This window comes from Anolis carolinensis, chromosome 6 (genome assembly GCF_035594765.1).
Source record: "Anolis carolinensis isolate JA03-04 chromosome 6, rAnoCar3.1.pri, whole genome shotgun sequence".
In the NCBI taxonomy this organism is placed as follows: Eukaryota; Metazoa; Chordata; class Lepidosauria; order Squamata; family Dactyloidae; genus Anolis; species Anolis carolinensis.
In genome coordinates, this window is record NC_085846.1 from 88241119 (window position 1) to 88266628 (window position 25510).

General features: G+C 39.5%; 1 long non-coding RNA gene across 1 annotated transcript; it reads right to left on the bottom strand.

Moving 5' to 3' along the window:
* Positions 1–7672: 7672 nt before the first annotated feature.
* LOC134292550 (uncharacterized) lies at positions 7673–25305 on the bottom strand. Its single transcript, XR_009999794.1, has 3 exons — positions 24951–25305; positions 17846–17992; positions 7673–9535 (listed from the first exon to the last, which is right to left on the bottom strand). It is a non-coding gene; the product is annotated as an uncharacterized LOC134292550 (long non-coding RNA).
* Between the last annotated feature and the right edge of the window lie 205 nt (positions 25306–25510).

Below are 25510 nucleotides of genomic sequence, written 5' to 3' on the forward strand. Positions count from 1 at the left end.
TTTCATTTCATAGAATCATAGAGTTGAAAGAGACCACAATAAGGACATTATTTCACAAAGGACAGGGGCAGGCTGGAGCAATGTATATCTGTGGCATTATGTCTTTTTGCATTAGAAAGCAAAGTGTGTCATTTCTCAGATCCCATCACACATTGTTCTTTCTTGAAATCATCCATTTTCAGATTTATCATATGAACAAGTGCAGTTCCCACCCACTCAATTTTTTAAAAATAAAACAACTTTGGGGATATTAAAATTTTGCTTCCAATTCTACCACTCCCAAGTAGGCAGGAGGCATTGACCTGGGAAGACTGACACTTTGGCGATATAGACTTATCCTTCCAACCTTGCTACTCTCGAGTAGATGGGAGGCATTGATCTGAGAAGATAGACACCACCTAGAGAAGTAGTTCTCAACCTGTGGGTCCCCAGATGTTTTGGCCTTAAATGCCCAGAAATCCTAACAGCTGGTAAACTGGCTGAGATTTCTAGGAGTTGTAGGCCAAAACATGTTGGGACCCACAGGTTCAAAACCACTGACCTAGAAGATATAGACTTTTCCTTCCAATCCTGCTACTCCCGAGGAGACAATCTCCCAAGATAGTCGTTACACAATTTTGAAATCCAAGATTACTATGAAGGAGAAATGAAAAGAAACCAAAGTGGTGATATTTTGAAATTTCAGTATTTTGCATGATTAAATTTATTTAAAAAATTACCATGCCAGGCTCATGAAGCAGGATTTTGGGAGAGAAATTTCAATATTTAGTGAGAGACCGCCCATAGGAACACCCTACCCCACTCAATTCAATTCAATGCAGGGAATCTGACAGATACTACCCATGTGTTTGTTTGTTTTTGCCATATTCTCTAATTTTATAGTGATTCCTGAGCTCAGAAGACGATCTCTGCCCATCTCCCCCGCCCCTCAGGTTTCCTAACATTTAAGAAGCACTTTCCTAATTAGGCATGATGAACGCAGGCAGGAAGTTCCCCGGTGTCATGGGATGTGTTCTGTTATGCATCATTTCCTTTCTGCATGACAGGTGTGTAGAAACAGGTGGGGGGCGGGACTGTGTGGAATAACATCCTAATGGCCATTCAGTCCAACCCTCTGCTATGCAGGAACACACTATCAAAGAACATCCAGTCTCTTTTTAAAAACCTCTGAAGAAGAGGACTCTATCACAATCTTAGAGAGCATATTCCACTGTCGAGCAGCTCTTGCCATCATAATCTTGTTTCCTGTAGTTTGATTTGTTTTTAGCCTCCAGCGCAGCATAAAACAACCTTGCTTCCTCCTTGATATGACATCTTTTCCAATAGCAAGCTCCCTAAGTTGCTTCTCACAGGGTTTCACTTCCAGACCTTTTACCATGTTGGCAACCTTTTCTGGACATGTGCCAACTTATACTTTTGGCTGCTCTGTTCAGTATGCCTGTACAGAAAACCCAAAGGTTATCATAAAGATCTTCTTCAATCCATTATCTATCTGTCACCAATACCACCATGTCTAGGCCCAGGTCTCACCGACAGTTTTGCTAGTATTCTTTCCAACTGTGGCCCTGCATGCGAAAAGCATACTTGAAACACTTGCTAGTAGCTGAGGCACAAGGATTGTACATGTAGGCCTGCAACTCCTAAGCAGGTAGGGCTAGGACAAGCCATGATGCCTCATGCCCATGGTGGGCATATTTACCTACTTAGTATCCATTTGTTTATATGTTACTGAAGGTTTCATATCTGTGTTGCTTGTTGGATAGATCAAGTTCTGCAATAAATGTTGTGAATCTTCCTCTATTCAGAGGCAATGGGCTTAGGAACCTGGTGAGACACCATCAGCTAACCATTGAGAACCCATCATCTATACCAGGGGTCTGCAAACTAAGGCCCAGGGGCCGGATGCAGCCCTCCAAGGTCATTTACCTGGCCCCCGCCCTCATTTATAATATAATATTTTTATATCAGTTTTAATATATGTATATATATTGTATATATATTGTATATATATTGTATATACATATGGGGAGCCCCGTTGGCGAAGTGTGTTAAAGCACTGAGCTGCTGAACTTGCGGACCAAAAGATCCCGGGTTCAAATCTTGGGAGCGGAATGAGCGATCGTTGTTAGCCCCAGCTCCTGCCAACCTAGCAGTTCGAAAACATGCAAATGTGAATAGATCAATAGGTACCGCTCCGGCTGGAAGGTAACGGTGCTCCATGCAGTCATGCCGGCCACATGACCTTGGAGGTGTCTATGGACAACACCGGCTCTTCGGCTTAGAAATGGAGATGAGCACCAACCCCCAGAGTCGGACATGACTGGACTTAACGTCAGGGGAAACCTTTACCTTTTACTATATACATATGATATTGATAATAATATTATCATTTTATACAACATAATATTAATAATAATACCATATAATAATATTAATTATATGTTATATATTACATATAATATTACAGTATAGTAGTATAGTTCAATATAGTAATATATAATGCTAATATTGTGCTATGCTAATAATATAATATATTGTATGTACATACAGCTGCTCTGAGTTCCCTTTGGGGTGAGAAGCGTGGGATATAAATGTAGTAAATAAATGTAGTAAATTAATAAATAAATAATTTTGGACTTAGGCTCACCCAAAGTCTGAAATGACTTGAAGACACACAACAACAATCCCAATTAACCTGACTATCTCATTGGCCAGAAGCAGGCCCACACTTCCTATTGAAATCCTGATAGGTTTATGTTGGTTAAAATTATTTTCATTTTTAAATACTGTATTGGTCTTTCATTGTTATTGTTGTTATTTTGCACTACAAATAAGATATGTGCAGTGTGCATAGGAATTTGTTCGGTTTTTTTTTTCAAATGATAATTCGGCCCCTCAACAGTCTGAAGGATTGTGGACCGGCCCTCTGCTTTAAAAGTTTGAGGACCCCTGATCTATACTATGCTATGCAGTAAGGAAGGTCTTAGGTAAAAGGTAAAGGTTTCCCCTGATGTTAAGTCCAGTCCTGACCGACTCTGGGGGTTGGTGCTCATCTCCATTTCTAAGCCGAAGAGCCGGTGTTGTCCGTAGACCCCTCCAAGGTCATGTGGCCGGCATGATTGCATGGAGCGCCGGAAGGTCTTGTATACCAACAAAAAGAGTTTATGCTTGTACACCTTATCAAAGGAAGACGTGACGGTTGGGTTATCACATATGTAAGAGGTCAGGCTACAAACTGAATACATAAACAACTCAAAAGAATTAACCACTGAAAATGTTTTTTGAGTCCCTGTGATATGGAAAGGGCATAATATTGCTAAAGTGGAGCCCAGAGGGGAAGAAGGAAGTTGGATAGATCAAGTTTATCATCTGAAATGGCTGACTGTCAGGGTCAAATAGGAGTATAATTTCATTGCCTCTTTATAAGCACTGCTCAAAGCAACAACAAAAAAATCAGCCTTAAGTTGTATGTTTTCCACCTGCCTTATTACCTGGTATAGGAAGAGGCTTTTCAAAGGATCTGGTAGAAGATAATTCTATATCAAGTGGATAAGGACAAATGCAAGAAGCAGAATCTGATATATTGGCATTCATTCTATTATCATCATATTAGTTTCTATTTGCCTCCTTTGTACAATTGGGATATACAGACTCCTGTTTATCTCTAATGCTTTTAAATATGTATACAAACACACCAATGGAAGCAATTCATCCAAGGATCAGGGTGTCTACTACAAATCTACTGGAAATTTTGAATTGGCGACTGGGATCCGTAATGCATTGCAGGAGTACCAATAGATTTAGTGGAATTCAGTGCTGATCAGATGTGTTTTTAATGAGTTGATGGCTCAAGATTGTGATCACCTTGTTTGGATAGGACAGTACCAAATTATTGCATTATCCATGTCTTGCATATTTTGAATTAAGTATATTTGTGTGCATTTTTAAGTCAGACACCTTTTACCTTTTTGATTTTTTAAAGAAACATATTTTGTGCACATTCTGCCTCATCACACTAGAGCATGAATCCATTTCAAATCTGGTTTCTGCCTCATGTAGAATTCTGAGGTTTGTAGTTTGGTGAGGCCCGGGACCTGTCTGTCTGAGCTGTTTAAAGCCCCCTCCCTAAAGTGGATTTAAAGTGGATCCAAGATCTAGTGTGATGAAGTCCCTTGTTCACTTTTTAATATTGACCCATGGCTCTTGCAGGTATGTCAATTCTCCAAGCAAGAAGCATTTCTTTCACATCTCTTCCTCAGCTTTTGAAATTCATGAGACTTCCTGATATTGTGCTTTACATCTTTGTTACCTGTTTTGTGCTTCCAGGCCTCCCGTGTTTTTTATTCTAATTTCCTTTAATGCAGTTTCTCTAGAGGTTTACTTCTATATTATGATAATTTTTTATTTGTATGATACAATATTTGTGTTGTTGTTTTTAAAGCAGTGATTTCATATACCTGTTAGCTTGAAATCCTGTTGGTGAACTGTGCCAACATACGTTTGTTATGCTAGAAGGGTGATATTTTTAACCTGGGCTGAGTGTGTCCATGATAGAAGGAAGACAGGTCCGCAACAGTTGTAGCAGAAGAAGGAACAACCATCAGACTATTTTTATCGTGTGGCATTGGGGATGGGATTTTCTGAATTAAAAGCCCTTAGAAAGGGCTGGCTTTCAAACTTCTTGGTGCTATGGAACACAAAATCCAGTATATTCTGAACTCTTTAATATCTAAGGACAACTCACTTCAGTGTTGGAGAAATAAGTGAATAAAGCAGGTGATCTTCTTCTCCCTAGAATGACCAAAGCAAATCTGCCTTCTATTCTTGATTTCTGCTCTTTCTGCTACATTTTGATTCCTGCCACTGGTTTAATGTTAGACACAACCTACACTAGCAGAAGATACCCAAAAGATATAGGCCTTTTATCTGCAAACTTCTACAAGATTGTTTGTTGCTATTGTTTTTGTGACAACAAATTGTCATCAAAGTGCTACAAGATTCTTTGTTGTTGACTGACAATGCTATCTCTCTAAAATTTATGATAATGAATGACAATATTTCCCTGCATTTCTATGATAAATACATTAAATTAAATACCAATATCACCTTGTGTCAAGTGTTCAGATATGGTTTTGCATGCTCTGATTCCACCCTGAAATTATATTTGTGGACTCCTTCCCACTTTTTACAAGAGCTTTCTCTTGTTATCAGCGTTCAGTAATAAGCATCTATGCTGCTAGTTCAAAAATAAGAAATAAAAAATAAAGGCAGCTTCACTAAATATAAGTGTCACCATGCTCTCCTGGTGGCATTAGCAAAACAATTCTTGTCTATTTACAATAATAACACATTTCTCTCATGGAAACAATGATGGGCATCTCTGTGCAGGAGATAGAAAATAAATCCCAATTGCTGTGATGGAATGCAAGACTCAACCTGTGGTGTCCAAACAGGAGCTTGCAATGAGACACCTGTGGTGTCCAAACAGGAGCTTGAAATGAGATTGTATGGTAGGAAAAGGTATCTCAGAATGAAACTTGGAATGAAGGGAAAAGAGGACAATTATTTTAATTGCAGCACAGATGAAATAAATATTTTAAGAGAAAATCAAGCCTCTTTCTCAGTTTAAAAATGCAAGACATCCTCCCACACAGAACATCCAGGACAAAGTGATGCACAATATTTGTGTAGGAGAGATGGAAGATTGAGGAGGCAGGCCAAATCACATGCCAACTCTAGTTATGTAATCAAGCCTATCCTATCTAGACCACAATATAAGCAGTGAGTGGGGACACTATGGAACGAGCAAGTCTGAGAGTGTTCCACCAGCTTGAGACTGGTTCTAGGACAGTGGACAGTGATAACAGTTTTCTGACTATTCTTAAACTCTTGATTCTTTCTGCTGGATCATCATACAACATTCCTGGGACCTCTAAACCAGCTACTGCTCCAGATATAGCAAAATCACTTACCAGTTCAATTAGCATCTTCATGTCTTCTGGGGATGGGGTGACATCCTGTCCTTTGGCCTAAGCTAGTGGTTTGCAACCTTTGGTCCTCCAGGCATTTTGGATTTCAGTTTCCAGAATTCCTGACCATTGGATGAGATCACTCCAGGCATTCTTGGAACTCTGGGCATGGAAATTAAAAAGACCTGAAAGAATAAAGTATGGTAACTACTAGTATAAGGACTAGCCCTTACACTAATTTGTTTGTAGATTATGAAGGGTTGACCAAGCACACAGGAAAATCACTGAAAGGCTTAATTATACATAATACAGATTACTGTTCTCATTGTATGTTTATAACATGGGTGTAGTTGCAGCACTGCTTTTCCCACAAGACTCCAGAAGCCCTGAACTACTTGGGGAGGAGTCGTAGCACAGACTCCTTTCAGGAGGAAATAGTGAAAATGAACAACATCTGGCTACCAGTATTTAAAAACTCTAAAAGCAGGACAGTAAATAAAGAACAACACTCTGAAAAAGGGGGATTCCAGACATGAAACAATCGGGGGTAGCTAACTCTTCTTCATTCATTCAGTCGTTTCCGACTCTTTGTGACTTCATGGACCAGTCTACGCCAGAGCTCCCTGTCGGCCGTTGCCTCCCCCAGTTCATTCAAGTTCAAGCCAGTCACTTCAAGGATACCATCCATCCATCTTGCCCTTGGTTGGCCTCTCTTCCTTTTTCCTTCCATTTTCCCCAGCATTATGATCTTTTCCAAGCTTTCTTGTCTTCTCATGATGTGGCTAACACTTCCCAACAAAGGATTCCCTCAGGCAGGAAGCATCCAGGCATTAAATTCTAATCAAGGTGATCAATTGCAACATTTGCACTTGCCTCAATCAGACAAGAGATCTTTCTCCCAACCTGGACTTTCCACAGATATATAAACCTCATTTCCCTAGTTTCAACAGACCGTACATTCTCTGAGGATGGCTGCCATAGATGTGGGCGAAACATCAGGAGAGAATGGACCATGGCCATACAGCCCAGAAAACTAACAGCAACCCAACCCCTTAAGTAGTTTTTTTTTGGGGGGGGGGGGGGGGTTGGAGTCTTGCAGGAAGAGCTATGCTGCATCCACAGCCATGTTATAAATATACAATGAGAATACAAGTTTGTTGCATCATCTTCAGGATCAAAGGATCTGGTGGATTTGTAATTAGCTGATCTTTTGTGCTCCATGACTGGCTAAGAGTAGAGGTAGTGGTGGCAGCATAGCCACAATCCATCTCCTTTCCTTGCATCAATGAATGCAGGGAAAAGGTAATGGTTCCAGTATCCAGTCAAACTGGACCTGATCTAGCTGTCCAGACCACCCCAAAACAGTGGGGTACTCTGAAGTCTCTAGAAAACCTGAGCATATCTCCCAATTTTGACCAAAGTGGAGCAAAGATGGTTTCAACTTTAAACAAACAAACAAAGCCCTGGGATATTCACCGGAAGTAGTTGTGTGTCCCAGTCAACCTTCCATTTGAGGTGAGTCCAAGTTTATTTTTTACTACTTTAGATGAGTCCTCAGCCTCTGGAGCAGCAGAAAATAAGCTTGCTCCATCTTCAATATGACATCCTTCCAAATATTTAAACATAGTCATCATGTCCCCTCTTAACCCCTTCTTCATGCTAAACATTCTGAACTCCATAAACTTGTTTCTTTTAGGGCATCGGATACCACTAGATCTGTTACAGTTTTGTCACCCTCCTCTGGACACATTCCAACTTGACAGTATATATTTTTAATTATGGGGCCCGAAATTGGACACAGTTTTCCAGGTGAGGTCTGGTCAAAGCAGAATAGAGTAGGAGTATAATTTCCCTCAATCTAGACATTATACTCCTATTGATGCAGCCCAGAACGACACTGGCTTTTTTGCCTCCTGCATCACAGCTATTTGGGTTCAAACTTTAGCTATTTAGTTCACTTGTGGAGGCCAGAAGCTGGACATTTGCCATGAGCTACATCTTAGCAGTGTCGAATACTGAGATGTCCCAAGAAATTTGTGTATATCAGGGATGGGGAGCGTGTGACTTCCCAAATGTTTTTGTCTTGCAGAGCCGGGCTGTGGCGCAGCTGGCTAGTAACCAGCTGCAGTAAATCACTACTGACCGATAGGTCATGAGTTCGAAGCCCGGGTCGGGTTAAGCCCCCGACCATAAAATAGCCCGGCTTGCTGTTGACTTATGCAGCCCCAAAAGACTGTTGCATCTGTCAAGTAGGGAAATTTAGGTACGCTTTATGCGGGAGGCTAATTTAACTAATTTACAACATCATAAAAACTGCCAGCAAAACACGAGGAAAGGAATGAGGAAGTACAGCCAGTAGTGGACAGTGAAAGCAACAGCTCCTCCTGTGGCCGGAATCGTGAAGCTGGAAAATAAAATGTTAAATGCCTCTGTGTCTGTCTATATATGTTGTTTGTCTGTTGGCACTGAATGTTTGCCATATATGTGTTCATTGTAATCCGCCCTGAGTCCCCTTCGGGGTGAGAAGGGCGAAATATAAATACTGTAAATAAATAAATAATAAATCTCCTTATCCTTGATCTTTGGCCATGCTAGCCAAGACTAATGAGAGCTGCAGTCCAGCTGTACATTCCTATTCATATCTTATGGCTTTCTGCATTTCCTTTAATAGATACATCTTGTGGGGGTGGTATATCGGTGTACAAACACCCCTTTGAACACCTGATTCAACTTTTTTGTTCAGATAAAAGGGGAAACTATGGAGAAATCTGTGTCCTTGACCTTGATCTCCCATGAGCAAAAGATCACAGGATCACGATAATAATCCAACAGGATATAAGGATCTTGGAAGTTCAGCTTTTATAACTTCAATTTCATTTAGCATACATTTATATAGCCTTTGAAAAAAACTTTAAATTTGTCACATAGCAGCTGGGTGTAACACTCTTTAAAATATACTCTACTAGAGCAAAGGAACTAATTTGAGGAAACACTGATGATACACTTTTATGCTGATTAGATCATATAATTTCAGGGATGATTAAAGCTTCGCTGCAGAGCTTAAGATTTTGGGTCTGATGTAACTACCGATTTTAATTGTTGAAACTGTAATGGGCTTCTTCCCTTGACAGAGGCCAGCAGAACAAATACTTCAAGCTACCTGTATAAGCTGTTTTCTCCGCAAATGCATTTCCAAGGAGGCATAACGAGGTCTGATAATGCTGCTCATTTTTTAAAACATCATTGTCAAATTTAGGGGAAATGATGCTAAAAGGGAAAAAAAACGTAACCGGTCTACAGTAAATGAAATGATCACAGCAGGTTTTCTCTTTCTCCTTCTTTCTCATCCAAGCAGATGGCTTTAATGATTTTTTCAAGCCATCGTTAATTCATCTGCAAATAACAGAGATCAGTTTGCAAATGTGTGCAGCAAGAGAGAGACATTACTGTTCATAAATGCTCCTGAAGTTTGCTTTGCCCCGTCATTAGCAACAAATGGTGTTTGTTTAAGGGAAATGATTTGTGTGAACCACCTCGGAGTCAATGTTGCTCACACAATAAATTACCTGTAAAGTAAAAAAAGAACATCACCTAGTTAATATGGTTAGCGCAATTGAATCCATGAAAGGTGCAAACATCAATCATTACTTTGTAACCCGCCTCGAGCTACAAAAAAATAAAATATAATAATAATAATTATCATCATCGTCATCGTCATCATCATCATCTGAATTAGGATGGCATTGAAAGTGTAGTTTATATCTTTGTGAAATGTAGCCATTTCGAGCTATGTCTTTCTTTCTTTCTTTCTTTCTTTCTTTCTTTCTTTCTTTCTTTCTTTCTTTCTTTCTTTCTTTCTTTCTTTCTTCCAATCCCCACTTTTTTACCAGTTTAATTAATGTATTATTAATGTTGCTGATGAGATGTCAGGTCACGCAGGGAATACCACATGCTTACTCCCTGTACTAATAACCTAATAATAGTATTAAATTGATTTGGACTCAAATAAGTCCAGAGCAGATCTAATTACAAAAATGTGATGTACAGTAGGACTCCAATTATCTGAATCTCATTTAGCAGAATCATATTTTTTATACAAATTAGTGGTTTGTATCCTATGTACCCCAGTGCTAAACCTGCTAATAGCACTCTCGCCTAATTATTTGTTTGTTCCCTGGACAATTTTGATCAAATAAGAATAGATTCTTGTGAACATATCAATTAGTGATGAGATAAACTTTTCAGAGGGAGGCTTTGTTTCCCAGAGAAGAGTAGGGCTTTCATGACCAAAAGGCTGAATCCACAATATCTGAAACATGCTAGAGGTTACTGATGATAGCATATTATGATCAGTCCTATATATTTGCGAGTTTAATGTTTTTTGATTTGACCATTTGCAGATTTAGCTCTTTCTAAAAATCTCTAGGTCCTCCAACTGATCTCTGTAGTCAACTTCTACTGGACATTGACCATAGAATTGTGTTGGAGGACCTAAGAATTACCAAAGGAAAAGCCAAAGGTTTTTTTATCCATGGTTTCCCCACTTTCATGGGGGGTCCTGTGCCCCCAAACTCTCATGAAACTGGGGGGGGGGGGGGAGGGAACCATATTGCAACAACATTATTTTATATTAGTTGAAGTTATTGTTCACTCAGCAAAAGAATTCATTTCAAGTTATTCCACCAACAGTATTGTGCAGGAAAGTTGCATACTTAACAATAAGATGTTCAAATGAAGTGGCCTTCTCCGTTAATGTAAATAGGGGGCCATCACATATATAAGACCGAGATCTCACACATGCATAAAGACGCTGTGCTGGCACAAAATGGATTTTTTCCCTCTGCAATGCAAGTTGAAAAGACTTTTTTCTTCCATTATAGACATTGTAGCTACAGGCTGCCTGGGAATTAGAGGTTTGAAATGCTGCCTGTATTGTAGTATTAAAAACTGGAGTTAAAAAACCCCTTTATATCCCCAGAAGAGGCATTTATCACATATAGATGTGAGTAATGTATCCAATTAGTCCATACAAGACTTGCTTTCTTTCAGAACTGATCTTACTTGAAGTTAAAATATGTCTCTTGATTTATGATTGATGGCTTGCCAACTATATGATTTAAAATGTCACAAGCATAGGCAAAGGTGTTGGGCTGACATTGACTATAATAAATAACACGAGATATGTGTTAAGAAAACTGTGAAATTAGATATTGAAGAGCATTGATGCTTGGGGTTGTAGATGTTCCCAATTTTGAAGAGAAATTATAAACAATAAAAATGAAAGTTGGATTAAATTAAGAAGAAAGTTGCCTTGGTGTTCCTGATGGACAGATTGTGTTTTCTTCATAGGGGTTCATAAGGTTTTACAGGAGAAGACCTGAAAGGAAATGCTAAACTGAATAACTGTGGTCTTAATACTGAATTCACAATTCAGTCTCCTGTTTAAAAGCAACTATATCAAAAACTCTGGAAAGGAGAGAGCCTTCCACCCCCATTCCATTCCAAAAATGTTAGAGCACATTTATTTCTATTGCAAATTATCACTGGTGCATATGTTAGTTTCCCACCAGATTCCCATGTTCTTCTAAAGATCAGCACGGATTGTAACAAATGGTTTTAGATTAGGAACAAAAAAAATCTAAGGAAGAGGAAGAGATGGGTTTGAATGGCAGAGATCTTTTCTGTAGGGTCACCATCTTATTTTGGCTTACCCTTTTAAGATAGAGATAACCAACTTTCAGTTTTGGACCTAATGACATATGATCTTTGCAAGTACAGTGGGTCTTTTGGTTCCAGAATCCTCCATGGACATCAAAATCTGTGGGTGTTTAAGTGCCGTTATATACAATGGCATGGTAAAATGATATCCCTTATATAAAATAGCAAACATTAAGATGTGCTTTTTGGGACTGTTTTTGAGTGTTTTCATGTCATAGATGGTTGAATCTGTGGGTTTAGAATCCATACATATGGAGGACCAACTTTAAGGGCTTGAAAGCTCTGGCATTACTGATCTGCCCTTTTCTTTTTCTTTTCTTTTCTTCTTTTTCTTTTTTTTTTTAAAAAAATCTTTTTATTAGTGATTTTTCCCAGGAAAGTGACACACACAAAAAATTTAAAATGTAAAAAATACATATAAAAACAATGACAGACATAGACTTTGTGCTCTCCACAGTGAATTAGTCAATAGAAAAACCAAAAAAAGAGAAAAAACACAAACAAAAAGCAGAAAAAGAGAAAAAAGGGGAAAAACAATACAGTGAATGGTAACACGAGACTACATATATTGAACAATGTGTGGATATATATATATATATATATATATATATATAGGCAATGAAATTCCAGCCTAGGACAAAACAACAAAACTACACATCCCAGAAACACTAAACTTGCCAGCACAACCCCTCATCCATGCCTCTACGTTCATACAACAAAAAGGAAAGAAAAATAAAGTCCTAATTGGAGAGGAATAATTGTATTTATCCAATTGCTGCCAGTTAGAAGGTTAAGCTCCGCCCACTTGGTCTCCTAGCAACCCACTCAGCCCAGGGGACAGGCACAGTTAGGCCTCAGGCCTCTTCCACACTGCCTATAAAATACAGATTATCAGATTTTAACTGGATTATATGGCAGTATAGACTCAAGGCCCTTCCACACAGCTATATAACCCATTTATAATGGACTTAATGTCAGGGGAAAACCTTTACCCTTTACCTTAACTACCACCAATTCCTCAATACTTTATTTCCCATACCACCATACTTCGCCACAGCAATGCGTGGCCGGGCAAAGCTAGTATGTGTGTGTGTGTGTGTGTGTGTGTGTGTGTGTGTATATATATATATATATATATATATATATATATATATATATGTCACACCTTTCACCTTTGCCCCCCCAGTGTACAAATATATAGACTTCCATCTAAAGCCTGCTGATCTTACCGATTTATATCTTAAATAGTAAATTGTCTGGTACATTACACCCAGCCTCCACCTTTATATATGTTTTCTAGATTTGTATTTTAAATCAGAATTTTGACATTCACACTCTTTAAGTAGTCCTTGATAGAGTTCCAGTTTGTTTGTTTTTTTGGCTTGCCATAATGATTTGATAATAAAAATGTTAGCCTATCCATATTAATAATCTCTAGAATTTTGGTGTACCACCTGCTGATTTTGGTGTACCACCTGTCTTTATTTTTCCATAACTTAGCATACACCATCGTTGCGGCTGTAACCAAGTAATTACATAGAGTTTCTTTATTTTTGTCTACTTTAATATCTAGTAATCCTAATAAATAATATTTTGGGTCCATTTTTATATTGATTTGTAGCATCTTTTGAAATTTTTTAATGTATCTTGGACCAATAAGCCTTTGCTTTTTTTACATGACCACCAGCTGATCTGCCCTTTTCCAAGAAGCCTGCTTTGTGGGAAGAAAGAGAGTGAGGGTGTCAGAAGAAGAGAAGGGAAAAGAAGAGTGTCTCATCCTGTTTGGGCTTTGGGTTTGCCCCTGTTTTGCTCTGGCTTCTTTTCACAGCCAACAGGCATGAAACAATGGAATTGCCTTTGAGGGAATATAGCTAGTGGGGTTTTTAAAAAAGTTCAGAATTTGCAATGAAGTAAACATAGCAGTATATGTTTTTGGGACATATTCTAATTTGGGGTATGTGAATGTGTTATCAGAAGCTTTACTTCCTTTCCATTGATATTATTTCCATTGCGGATCGAGGACTAGCAGGTGAGGATTGGCTCGGCACTCCACTACTATTGTGAAGACTGACAGATAATATAAGCTCTGCAGCTTGTGGTTCTTCAATCCACTGATTTTGTAGAAATGTTTCTTTGTTGAAAGTTCGTTTTCTCCTTTTTATGATATTTCGACTGAATGCCCTTCAATAGTACCTGTAAAATCTCAAACAGATTCTCCTGTCTTCCCAGAAGAAAGTAAACAAGGTGGTTATTTAACTCAGCTTTGTGTAGAGTGACATGGTTTAGTGTAATCTTAGATTAGAAGACTCCCAGATAAACTGTTGTCTTATCTTGATGTCAACAAAGTGTATCTTTGCTCACTAGAATCATGACAGAATGTACCGTTGTGATGCAGTTTCCCTTTGTTTTGCACAACATTGCAATAGATCAACTTCTGCAGAAGGGGTTGGGTAACTTCCACACCACAGAAAAACAACCATGAGAACAAGTTTGCAAGGCTCTAGTCCTTTCTAGGACATATGGAAATAACTTAAAAGTTTTCTTTCTTTTTTTGCCTAGTATGAAACAGCTGCTGTGGATCAGCTGTAACTACAACAGTGAATGATTTTTAGACAGGAGGATGTATAAGGGTTCTGTGTTTCCGCTTGAAGCGCGGCCAAGATAGACTCCATTGTAAAAACATATTTATTCAGTCTGTTTAATATGTAATATCTCATCACGCCAATTGTCATGAAGGAGCGGTAGCAAGCCAGTGCATGCACAATTGCGAAATTCTCCAATAACAGCAATCATATCAGCTATCTGGCATGATTCAAGAAACAACAACTGAGGTGGATATGCCAAAAAAAATTAGATAACTAGTATATCGTTTTCAGCCTGAGATCCAATTTTATCTGGAAGGAAAGAGATGAATGTGGTGTTAATGATAGAAAAACTCATGATAAGAATATATTAGCCATATGTTCCATGCTTCTTAATGCTAGGATGGTAGCAGGCATTAGGAAGGTAGGATGGGAAAAAGTATTCTTCACATCTTGTAAGACCTGTTGAGTGAAAATATAAGGAGCACGATCCAAGATTCTGTTCACATTGAAAAACACATAGGGTCAAGTCAATTTGTTGACTTTTGAATTATGTATACGAAGCAATACTAAAGATCAATATATAGTGCCATAGCTCTATATCCACGAGTGCCCAGAGCAAAGTGTATTTTTTTAAAATTACGGATCCCAGAATCCCTGGCTACTGATACCCACTATTAGAGGACATGCCTGTTAGATTCTGGGAGTTCAAAAAAGTAATCATTCTAAGCTCTGGGATGTTTGAAAAGCAGTGGCTCCAGGAACTTCCCCGTCAACAAAGTAGCACCATTGTATGTAATTCAATCTCTCAGTGCATTAATTTCAATATTGGGAGCTGCGCTGAAAAAATTGCTAAATTTAACATGCATTTGAGCACAGCTGAGATCATATAACTAGAGCTTCAGTGAATAATTCATGCAAAAGCTGATGAGATAAGAGAAGCAACATGAAAAGCACTTCATAAATAACATGTCAGGGGAAAGAAGCTGGAACAATGGTCTTAACTCTCATCCAAGGGTACCATATATCTGACACTCTTTAACATACAAATTTTAAATTGCCATTAAAGTATAATCCTCTTGGGCAAGACTATTGCCCAAGAAGGTTCACACCATTATCCCTAAAGAGCTCTAATTAATGCCCCACTCCCAGATAACAGCCAAACACTTATACCCAGTTTCCAATTTCTCTTATTCTGTTATATCTCATCTTACCCCGTTTTACTAAGACTCCCAAACAATCTATTACCCATGAGCACATCTTTATAATCTATTTCAAATGATTTCAGGCTACAGAGATAATCTACCAACCTGGGAAAGCCCGGATTTTGGGGAAGGACATGGGGACTTAAAGTCCATTCACTTGTCCCAGACTAAATTCCTGGAGATGCTAGGAGCTTTTCACACTAGACAATTATTCCACTCTGATACCACTTTAACAATCATGCATACTTATCTATGAAATGCTGGAAGTTGTAGTTTGGTGAGCGATATTTAGATGTCTCAGATAGAGTTCTAATGGCTCATGAAACTACACATCACAAGTTTGCAATGAATGTTGCAATGACAGTTAAAATGGAATCATAATGTCATAACTGTGTAGTCTGAAATGGCTCCAAGTGAAAAGGACTCTGTTAAGCATGTAGGAGAACAGGAAGGCTTATTGTTCAACATATCCCCCCGCCCCCCCAAAATGTGTAGATTATGGCCAGTGACCAAGATTGCCATCTCCTGCCACTGGTATGTTTACATCATATATATTCTTTGATTTTTCCTCTACTAAATTGGCATAGAATTGCAGTTTTGAGTATTTTCATCCCCCCTTCCTTTAAAAAAAAGTTATGCAAAGACTTTCCGAATCCACAATATTCTAAATTAATTCAGAAGTCTACTTCCACAGATTCCTAGATGGAGCACTACCGTTAAGCATGTCATGCCTACCGACTTCAGTCAGATAGTTTGAGCTAGAAATGACAGATTCTATAGCCAAACTTGATCTATAATGACAACTTTTTCTTGGGGTTTTAGCCAGTCACAGTTTCAGGTTCTCACAGTAATGAATCAGGAATGGAAATGTCTACCAACAAGGCGACTTAAAAAGCTCTTGAGCTGCCGGCATCACAGCTGACTTTGGGAATCATAGTTTCAATCTTGACTTTTTGCTAGTTAGGTTGTCAGAATTGAGCAGGGACTTGCCTATTTGCCTTCTTGGAGAATAATGAAGAAAAGGAGCCAAACATCAGAAACATGAGCTCCGGATGAGCTCATCATTGGATTGTATCAGCAGGAGCCCTGCACTCAGTAATCGTTACAACCGTCTAATCTATTGCATGTTTATTTAGTCAGTGGGGGATTAGGGTAATGGTGCTAAAGAAAGCTGTTGGGAATATGACTAAAGAGGCATAATGAGAAGTATGTGTAAAAATAATATAGGTGGAACGACGTGTCAGTGTTGCTTTATTATATATTGTTTGGCTGATAAAGCTGCCATTTGTAGCAAAGGTGGAAATCCCCCTGAGAAGGCACGCCTCAGTTCTCCAGGGCAAAACATTATAATGTTTGCTCTTTCTCTAAATTTAGAAACTCATGTGGAATTGTTGACATAGACTGAGCAGAAGGAGGGAATCAAGTGTCCTGCATTACTGTTTGATTGCTGCTCAACTGTTCCTGACTTCAAACATTGTAGATTTAGATGTGAATTGTAACTTCTGAATGTCTGTATGCTTGGGATCCTATTGGTGACTTTCACATGTGTGTGGATTCAAACTGCAAGAAAAGAGAGCCCATCTGTACAATAAGAACAACTTTCTGATGATAAGACCTGTTTAACCATGCAATAGTTGTCAGTGAACATTGTTGTACACTCATGGCATAACTCTATAAGTAACTGCCTTATATTGAATATAAGTTAAACTTGGTCTATTCAGTGTAGGGTCTTGACTGTGCGTTGTTAAGTTTACAGAGGTTGACAACAACTTCTTTTTGGTTGTTTTATTTGCAAGTATGCAGGCTAACAATCTATTTTCTACAAAAATGCCAGATGATACAGCTGAACTCCAACAGCTGAAATGATACATTATATTAGTTAGGTATCATGGACATCATAGTCATTTTTTTTAAAGATGCCTATATGTTCTCAATCAACATTGTATGTGGGAAGATGATTTTAGAAAGCTTTCCCTTTCAGCTACTTTCTCCCCCAAAAATTTATTGCCTCCACCACTATCACCTCCAGTGAATTTGATGGCCTTGCCAAGCAGCATTTCTTTTTAAAATGTATACAAATACAAAATAATGCTTGAGCATATAAAAAAAGATTTTGAGCTGGCTGGGGGAAAATTGATGAATTTGGGCAGTATCACACCCCAATAGTAGAATGAAAACTCTTTTATTTACTCTTAACTAAATCCAATAGATACAAATTGAACATCCCTTATTTGAAATTCCAAAATTCAAAAGACTCCAAAATAGTCAAAATGAATGGCTGAAATGGTGACACATTTGCTTTCTGATGGTTCTATATAGACAAACTTTGTTTCATGCTCAAAATTATTAAAAACATTGTGTACAAAGTTACCTTTTGGTTAGGTGTAGAAAGTACGCTGAGCTCTTGGTGGCGCAGTAGGTTAAACTGCTGAGCTGTTGAACTTGCTGACCAAAAGGTCGGCAGTTTGAATCCAGGGAGCGGGGTGAGTTCCCACTGTTAGCTCCAATTTCTGTCAACCTAGCAGTTCAAAAATATGCAAATGTGAGTAGATCAATAGCGAGTAGGTAACAGTGCTCCATGCAGTCATGCTGACCACATGACCTAGGAGGTTTCTATGGATAATGTTGGCTCTTCGGCTTAGAAATGGAGAAGAGCACAACTAGACTTAATGTCAGGGAAAATCTTTACCTTTTTTTAAAATATAAAGTACATATGAAATATAAATGAATTTTGTGTTTAGACTTGGGTCCCACCTCTATGATATCTCATTATGTACAGATGTGCATATACATATTCCAAAATCCAGAAAAATCCATAACACTTCTGGTCCCAAACATTTCAAATAGAGATACTCAACCTGTACAGTTTGCCAGGAAAATACCATCTTTTTTTGCTTGCAATATATGTATTAAATTTTTTAAACATCTTCATTTATCACTAATTTGATTGAATACACAATACACAAAGACACAAAGCCAGGTTTTTCAGAGTTAAGATAGATCAATAGATCAATTTGGATAGATTTTTTTTTCCGTGTCAGGAGCAACTTGAGTTGCTTCTGGGGTGAGAGAATTGGCCGTCTGCAAGGACGTTGCCCAGGGGATGCCTGGATGTTTTGATGTTTTTACCATCCTGTGGGAGGCTTCTCTCATGTCTCCGCATGGAGCTGGAGCTGATAGAGGGAGCTCATCCGCACTCTCCCCAGGTGGGATTCAAACCTGGCAGCTTTCAGGTCAGCAACCCAACCTTCAAGTCACGAGGCTTTAGTCCACTATGCCATCGTAGTCACATTCATTTTCTGTACTTCTTTCTATCCTGAATATGAAAAAATGCAAATATTGCTAAATTCTGAGAAAAAAAACTGAAATGAAAAATTCTTATCTATTTCTGATGGTTACCAAAACATACCAAAATTGAAATGTAAAGATCAGCACCTTGAACTGAGCTGCACAATGAGTGGGAAAACCAATGTAGTCCCTTCAAAATGATTGTCACATGACTCTGCTATGCAAACCAACAAGAATTTATTTATTTACAGCATTTATATTCCGCCCTTCTCACCCCGAAGGGGACTCAGGGTGGATCACATTACACATATAGGCAAACATTCAATGCCTTTTAACATAGAACAAAGACAAGACAAACATAGGCTCCGAGCCGGGCCTCGAACTCATGACCTGCTGGTCAGAGTGATTCATTGCAGTGATTGATTGCAGCTGCTCTCCAGCCTGTGCCACAGCCCGAGCCCGAACAAGAATTCTGGCAGCTTAGTTCTAGAGGCATCTCCTAAATTAAATTTCCAAATCAACAGAAAGCTGATTGGCAAAAATATTTGCATAATTGTGAAAAGAGAGTTTGAGATTGTTAGACCCATAGCATAGGGCCCTTCCACACAGGCACAAAATATGGCTTGGAACCAGCATATAAATGCTGGTTCTGAGCACATTTCCAATGCAGCCCCTAAGCCACCTTCACAGTGGCCCGATAACCCAAGCATGCCGAAGCCAGTTTGGCAGAAAACCCTCCCTTGTCATCACTGTCTTCATCATTCATGAAGCAAAAGAACATGGGAAGAGCAAGCACCCTCCTTTCCACTGAAGATCCTTTTTTCGAGAATGATGAAGAATCAGGACATAAACAGCAGGCAGTGAAAACTGAGAATTGTTTGTAGTTTTTTGAGGGAATGAGGGTGCTGAGGAGCAGGGGCCCAAGGGGTGGCTTTAGGTACATTATATTGGCTTCTGCATCAAGAGGTGAAATAGAAGTTTCCACTGCTCTAATATCAGAAAGGGTTCAAATCTTGGTGCAGGATTCAGACCTTTCCTGATGTTTTAAAATCCAGGGACAAGTCAGATTAAGTGGCTTACCCTGGGTTCAGTTAAATTAGCCTTTGTGTGTTGTATGAATATACCAGAGTAAATGTGATTGCTACACTGCATTATTTAACAGTGTAGATGGGGCCATAGCTTTCCTTTAAAACAAACCAGACTATTTCAGTTTGCTCTTCAAAGAAGTACACAGTACTACAGATAAGAGACCAAACAGCCAATTGACAGAATATGTCTATCATGACAATTATCCAAGTGCCTTTTGGCAAGTCTACTCTACTCAATGTCTAACCTCATATGTGCAAATTGCTTTGCAGTGGTAATAAATATGTTCTTTATCAGAAAGTAGGAAAAACCATAAATGAATTTACACCTGAGCATTGAGGTTACTGACTTAGCTAGCTGGGTTGATGGAACAGTTTGGTGAACACTGTTATTTCCAGGAAGATGATTTATGAACTGTGAATCCATCTTTGATCCACTAGTATCCCTTTAATATCCTTGGGTTTTCCGCAGAAAAGGAGTTAAGAGCGCATGGCATGATTCATTAGTCATTTTCACAGTTCTGAAATCACACATAATCAGGCTTTAATACATTATGCTGAAAATGTATCCAGTTATTTGTGATTTTTAAAAGTGAAATTCTTGAGTTTGTAAATGTTTTTATAGTAAGTGCTCCCTTCATCTCTGAACTGAAATAAGCATGGGGCAGTACTCCAGAGCTCAGCTATCGTTGAATGAGGCAGAAAACAAGACATTTGTGTAATATCTCATTCATTTAAAAACACAAGGCTTAAATCTGCATGTATTTTAAAACACATAAGCACACTTGTTCCAGTTAGAGGTGACTCATGAATCAATGAGATGGATATATATGTTGAATTACGATTCAGTAATTGATTCAAGTGTACTCTATTAGGAACCAGTAGTTGGATTTAAATTACTGGTAGGGCAAATTAGGAGCAAATGCTCATTCAGTCGGGAGCAAGATTACTTATCTCATATTAGATTCTCAGGGTAAATCTACACAAACAAAAAGCAATGGTCTCCCCTTGAATCCAGTGCTGGCTGTTCTCATGATGTATGCTGACCTACACTGAGTATCTCAGGTTTTCTTGCCCTAATCCAACTTTGCACTCTAGGTGAAACTGGCAGAAACGCTAGAGTTTGCTGGGTTTTATGGCAGTCTGGACTACTGTTTGACCTGATCCCCTTCCATATAGACACCCTCATCAGCACAAGGGAAGTGAATGGCTTGTCCCTATGTTTAACACTTCCCCCCACACACAGAGACATCAACCCCGAACTCTGTGCAAGTGTCTAGTAACAGAGGTGTTTGCATCTGTGATGTGAAAATGGGATGGCATCATGACCAATAAGAAAGAGAGGGTCAATACATTTGCTCCTTTCTTGTTGTATGGGTACCCCATTATAACATGATAGACTATCATATGGAGTTCTGTTGCCATTGGGGAGAAACAGTGACATGGATGGCAAAGTGACAGTCCAGTGGGGCCAATGTTGTCTCAATCTGGCTGAACTGGCTCAATAGCAACATGGTGCCACAACAGGTTTGTCCAAGTGTGTCTGGCCATCATCATGGTCCTTTGGGTTAAGTGTAGACTCACCTTTAAAAAGCCAATCCACCTATTTCTGGTTACAGTGAAACTCAAGACTTAAAACTTTCAGATCCCTTCCTAATTTTACTCCCAAAATCCTTTGCCTTGCATAGATTGCTTGTCCATCTAGGAAAACATCTTCTAACACTAAGATTTCCAGCTCTTCAGTGTTTGTGTGTGTGTGTGTGTGTGTGTATTCTCCCCCCTCCCTCGCCCACATTTGAATGACATACTCTGGGAAACTCTGCTTATTCCATAGTGCTAGACATAAGCAGGGTGCCTCTGGTGCCTCAGTGTGTTAAAGCACTCAGCTGCTGAACTTGCAGATCGAAAGGTCCCAGGTTCAAATCCCGGGGAGCGGAGTGAGTGCCCACTGTTAGCTCCAGCTTCTGCCAACCTAGCAGTTCGAAAACATGCAAATGTGAGTAGATCAATAGGTACCTCTCTGGCGGGAAGGTAACGGCGTTCCATGCAGTCATGCTGGCCACATGACCTTGCAGGTGTCTATGGACAATGCTGGCTCTCCGGCTTAGAAATGGAGATGAGCACCAACCCCCAGAGTCAGACACGACTGGACTTAACGTCAGGGGAAATCTTTACCTTTACCTTTAGACATAAACAGGATCCAGATCCTATGTTATCATAACTCTCAGGGAAGGCTCTGACAATCTCAAGACTGGGGATGGCACTAACCTGACAATAAAGTCTGGAAGAGTTACTGATTTTGGATGACAGCTCCCACAATCCCCTAGCCAGTATGGGTAAACCATTTCCAAAACTCCACTCCAAAACCCTTAAATGGCCAGCAGTATCAGGATCAGAACACACAGGACCTCCTACACATGGCTAAAAACCTAGAAGTAACTAGGTTAAAAGGGGTGGGAGTGGGGTGGATAAACAACATTTAGCCAAAGTGTGGGCAGAATTGGGTTAACAGCCAAAAAGGCCCATGTTAAAAAGGTGTGCTTAAAACCCAAAGTTGCCTGAAAAATGCCCACCTTTGCATACAAAACACATGTTTTCCTTCTCTTCCTCCTGTGTGGACTGTTTCATTGCATGTGCATTTTTAAAAAGCCTGAAACAGCTGATCAGCTGATTGGGCTATCAAAACATGGAACCATGGGCACGCAGGTGGCTCAAGGGAAGCACAAGTGGAAAGCAATTAGAACTCTCAGAAACGTTTTCTTTTGAACTTTATAATATTAAACGGAGCTTGAATTAACAATTGGGTGCAGAGAGAGTGTTAAGAAGCCTCTTTGTGTTTACATTACGATGTTTTCATGTGAGCATATGAGGTCTAGGACATAATGGAGTGAATTAAAAAAACCTTTGGCAAGATGTCTCCCATCCACCCTCCATCTTGATCTGCTTCAAAGGAAGATGTGATGATACTGGGACCATTTCTGAGAATTGACGTGTCTGTATGTGGACCTGCTGTCAGGTCCCGGGATTTTTTTGCCTCAGATTTAAAACACATTTTTTTGACATTGTTTGGAAGTGCCCACAGTGAAGGTGCTGATAAATCTCGTACTACTTCTGATTTTACTAAGTTACACCTACAAACCTCCCTGCAAGTTTGCTGTGCTGATGGAGGAGGAGGAGTTGTAATCTCTTTGCCCTTCCTGCCAGAAAAGAGGAAGAGGAGAAGGTGAATGTAGTTGTAGCAGTATCTCATACATGCTACCATTAAAGGAGTAGGAGCAGGTATATAACAGTTAACTATTTTTTGAATACAGGGTGTTTGAAAAAAAACCCTCCCTATTCACCATTCAAATTAAATGGTGAATAGGGAGATCTTTTTCAAACATCCTGTATTTGCTCACAGAGGTCCAAAGGTACTCAGGAAAGGGGGTAATCCTGGAAAATCCCTTGTGTACCAACAATTTGCCTGCTACACCCTCTTGCTCTACATTTCTTCCAATAATTCCTGTGAGCAAGATATTAACAAAAACAGGAATTATGGCACGATTCAGAAAACACTGGAAATATCCAGCATCCTCTTCCTTCCATTACGTGAAGAGTTCAGAGGTGTTACATTGAACACTGCTATCCTTCCCCCTCCTCCCTCTGTTCATCTCACTTAGCTGGTTGTGTTGATGTGTATTTGGTAGGTTTGGTGGAGTGGCCTCCAGACGACATGGGGAATTGCAGTTTGTTTCACTATCTTTGGAGGCTTTTAAGCAGAGGCTGGATGGCCATCTGTCGGGGGTGCTTTGAATGAGATTTTCCTGCTTCTTGCAGGAGGTTGGACTGGATGGCCCAAGAGGTCTCTTCAAACTCTTCGATTCTATGATTCTATGATCTGCCTTAGAACCTGATATGTTTCCAGTTAATTGGCCCATTTGTTTACTCTAATTCCTTCTCTGGGTAAGGAACCAATACACCCTGGCAGTGCAAAAACTGCATAAAACTTGTCGTATCGAGGTTGTGGGGAAAGGGAACAATCAATTGCCTGCCTCATCTCAAAGTTCTCTATTCCCTGTTCCTGAGAAACTGTCTGCCACTTTCCATCTGTTAAGCTACATGCAATGCTCATTTGAAAACTCAACAGGGCATGGAATTGTTTATTTCATGGTCTCTTCATTAATGAAAATATAACAAATTTAAAAGGGACATGGTTTAGTGGTGGACCTTTTATGTAGATTTAATGTCAAGCATCACTGATAAAAGCTAAAATAGGGAAAACGTGACTAACCGGCCAACTCCACCCTGTGATATCTACTTTGCTAACCTTGGATCTTGGCCCTCAGCTGAAGAGCTTAATGCCTTACCAAACTACAGACCTCAAGATACCATAGGATTCTTTAACTGCAGCTATGGCAGTTAAAGAAGAATCTCAGTGTTATAACTGTGTTGTGTGAAAGGGCCCAGGACTCCAGAGGACGTTGCCATGACCCTTAAAATGGAATATAGTGCTATAGGTAAAGGTAAAGGTTTCCCCTGATGTTAAGTCCAGTTATGTCTGACTCTGGGGGTTGGTGCTCATCTCCATTTCTAAGCTGAAGAGCCGACGTTGTCCGTAGACACCTCCAAGGTCATGTGGCCGGCATGACTGTATGGAGCACTGTTACCTTCCCGCCGGAGCGGTACCTATTGATCTACTCACATTGGCATGTTTTCTAACTGCTAGGTTGGCAGAAGCTGGAGCTAACAGTGGGCGCTCACTCCGCTCCCCGGATTTGAACCTGCGACCTTTTGGTCTGCAAGTTCATCAGCTCAGTGCTTTAACACACTTCGCCACCAGGGTTATACTTACATATAATTGTGTAGGGTGAAATTACTACAGAATAAGATTTGTCTTTATGGGAGTGTCTAAGAAGCCCAAATGAAAGAAATTATCATGTCTATATGCACATGAACTAAAAAAAAAAGCAATACAAAATACAGTGAGTCTATTTTTAAAGTCCTGGTGCATCCAAACAATAAATTAATCTCACAAGCACGGCTTTTCAAGCTTTTGGAAGTTGGGACTGATCTCCTAATCTTTTAAAATCAGAGTCAGAGTTAAGTCACCCACCTTCCACTCACCAGTTCTTTCACACTCTCCTTTTTGATTCCTTTTTCTCTCTTACTTTCTCTTTTCACCATGATGACTGTATCATACTGTGTGGCTGGTTACCGAGGTGCTGCTTCACCTTCTGCAATGTTGCTTGATCTTTGATTTCCTGTGAAGCACAATGAATCTTACATTAGACTGTTCAAAGTCAGGTGGTGCACCATCTGTTCCCAAGCTTGGAAAACACTGAGTAACAGAGATCAACAGAAAGCAACAGCTTCACCGCTTTCATCAGAAAATTCATATTCACACAGTGGCAAGAAGGCAGACGACTTCCAGAATAGAAGGACTTTTCTTTTACAGTTTTCTCTCAAACCTTGTGGCGTGTGTGTGTGCATATATGTGTGTGTATGCATGTGTGCGTGTACTATATGTATTCATGTATAAATTGATGTCATGTATTGGCTGAGGGCAGGTTTTGAGCCCAAATTATGGAGTTTTATATGATCCATGGGTAAGTCAAGAGTCATTCTGCCAGCAATGGATCAGCTGCTCTTGGCCACCAACATTTTTTTGTCCAGTTGAGGCATTA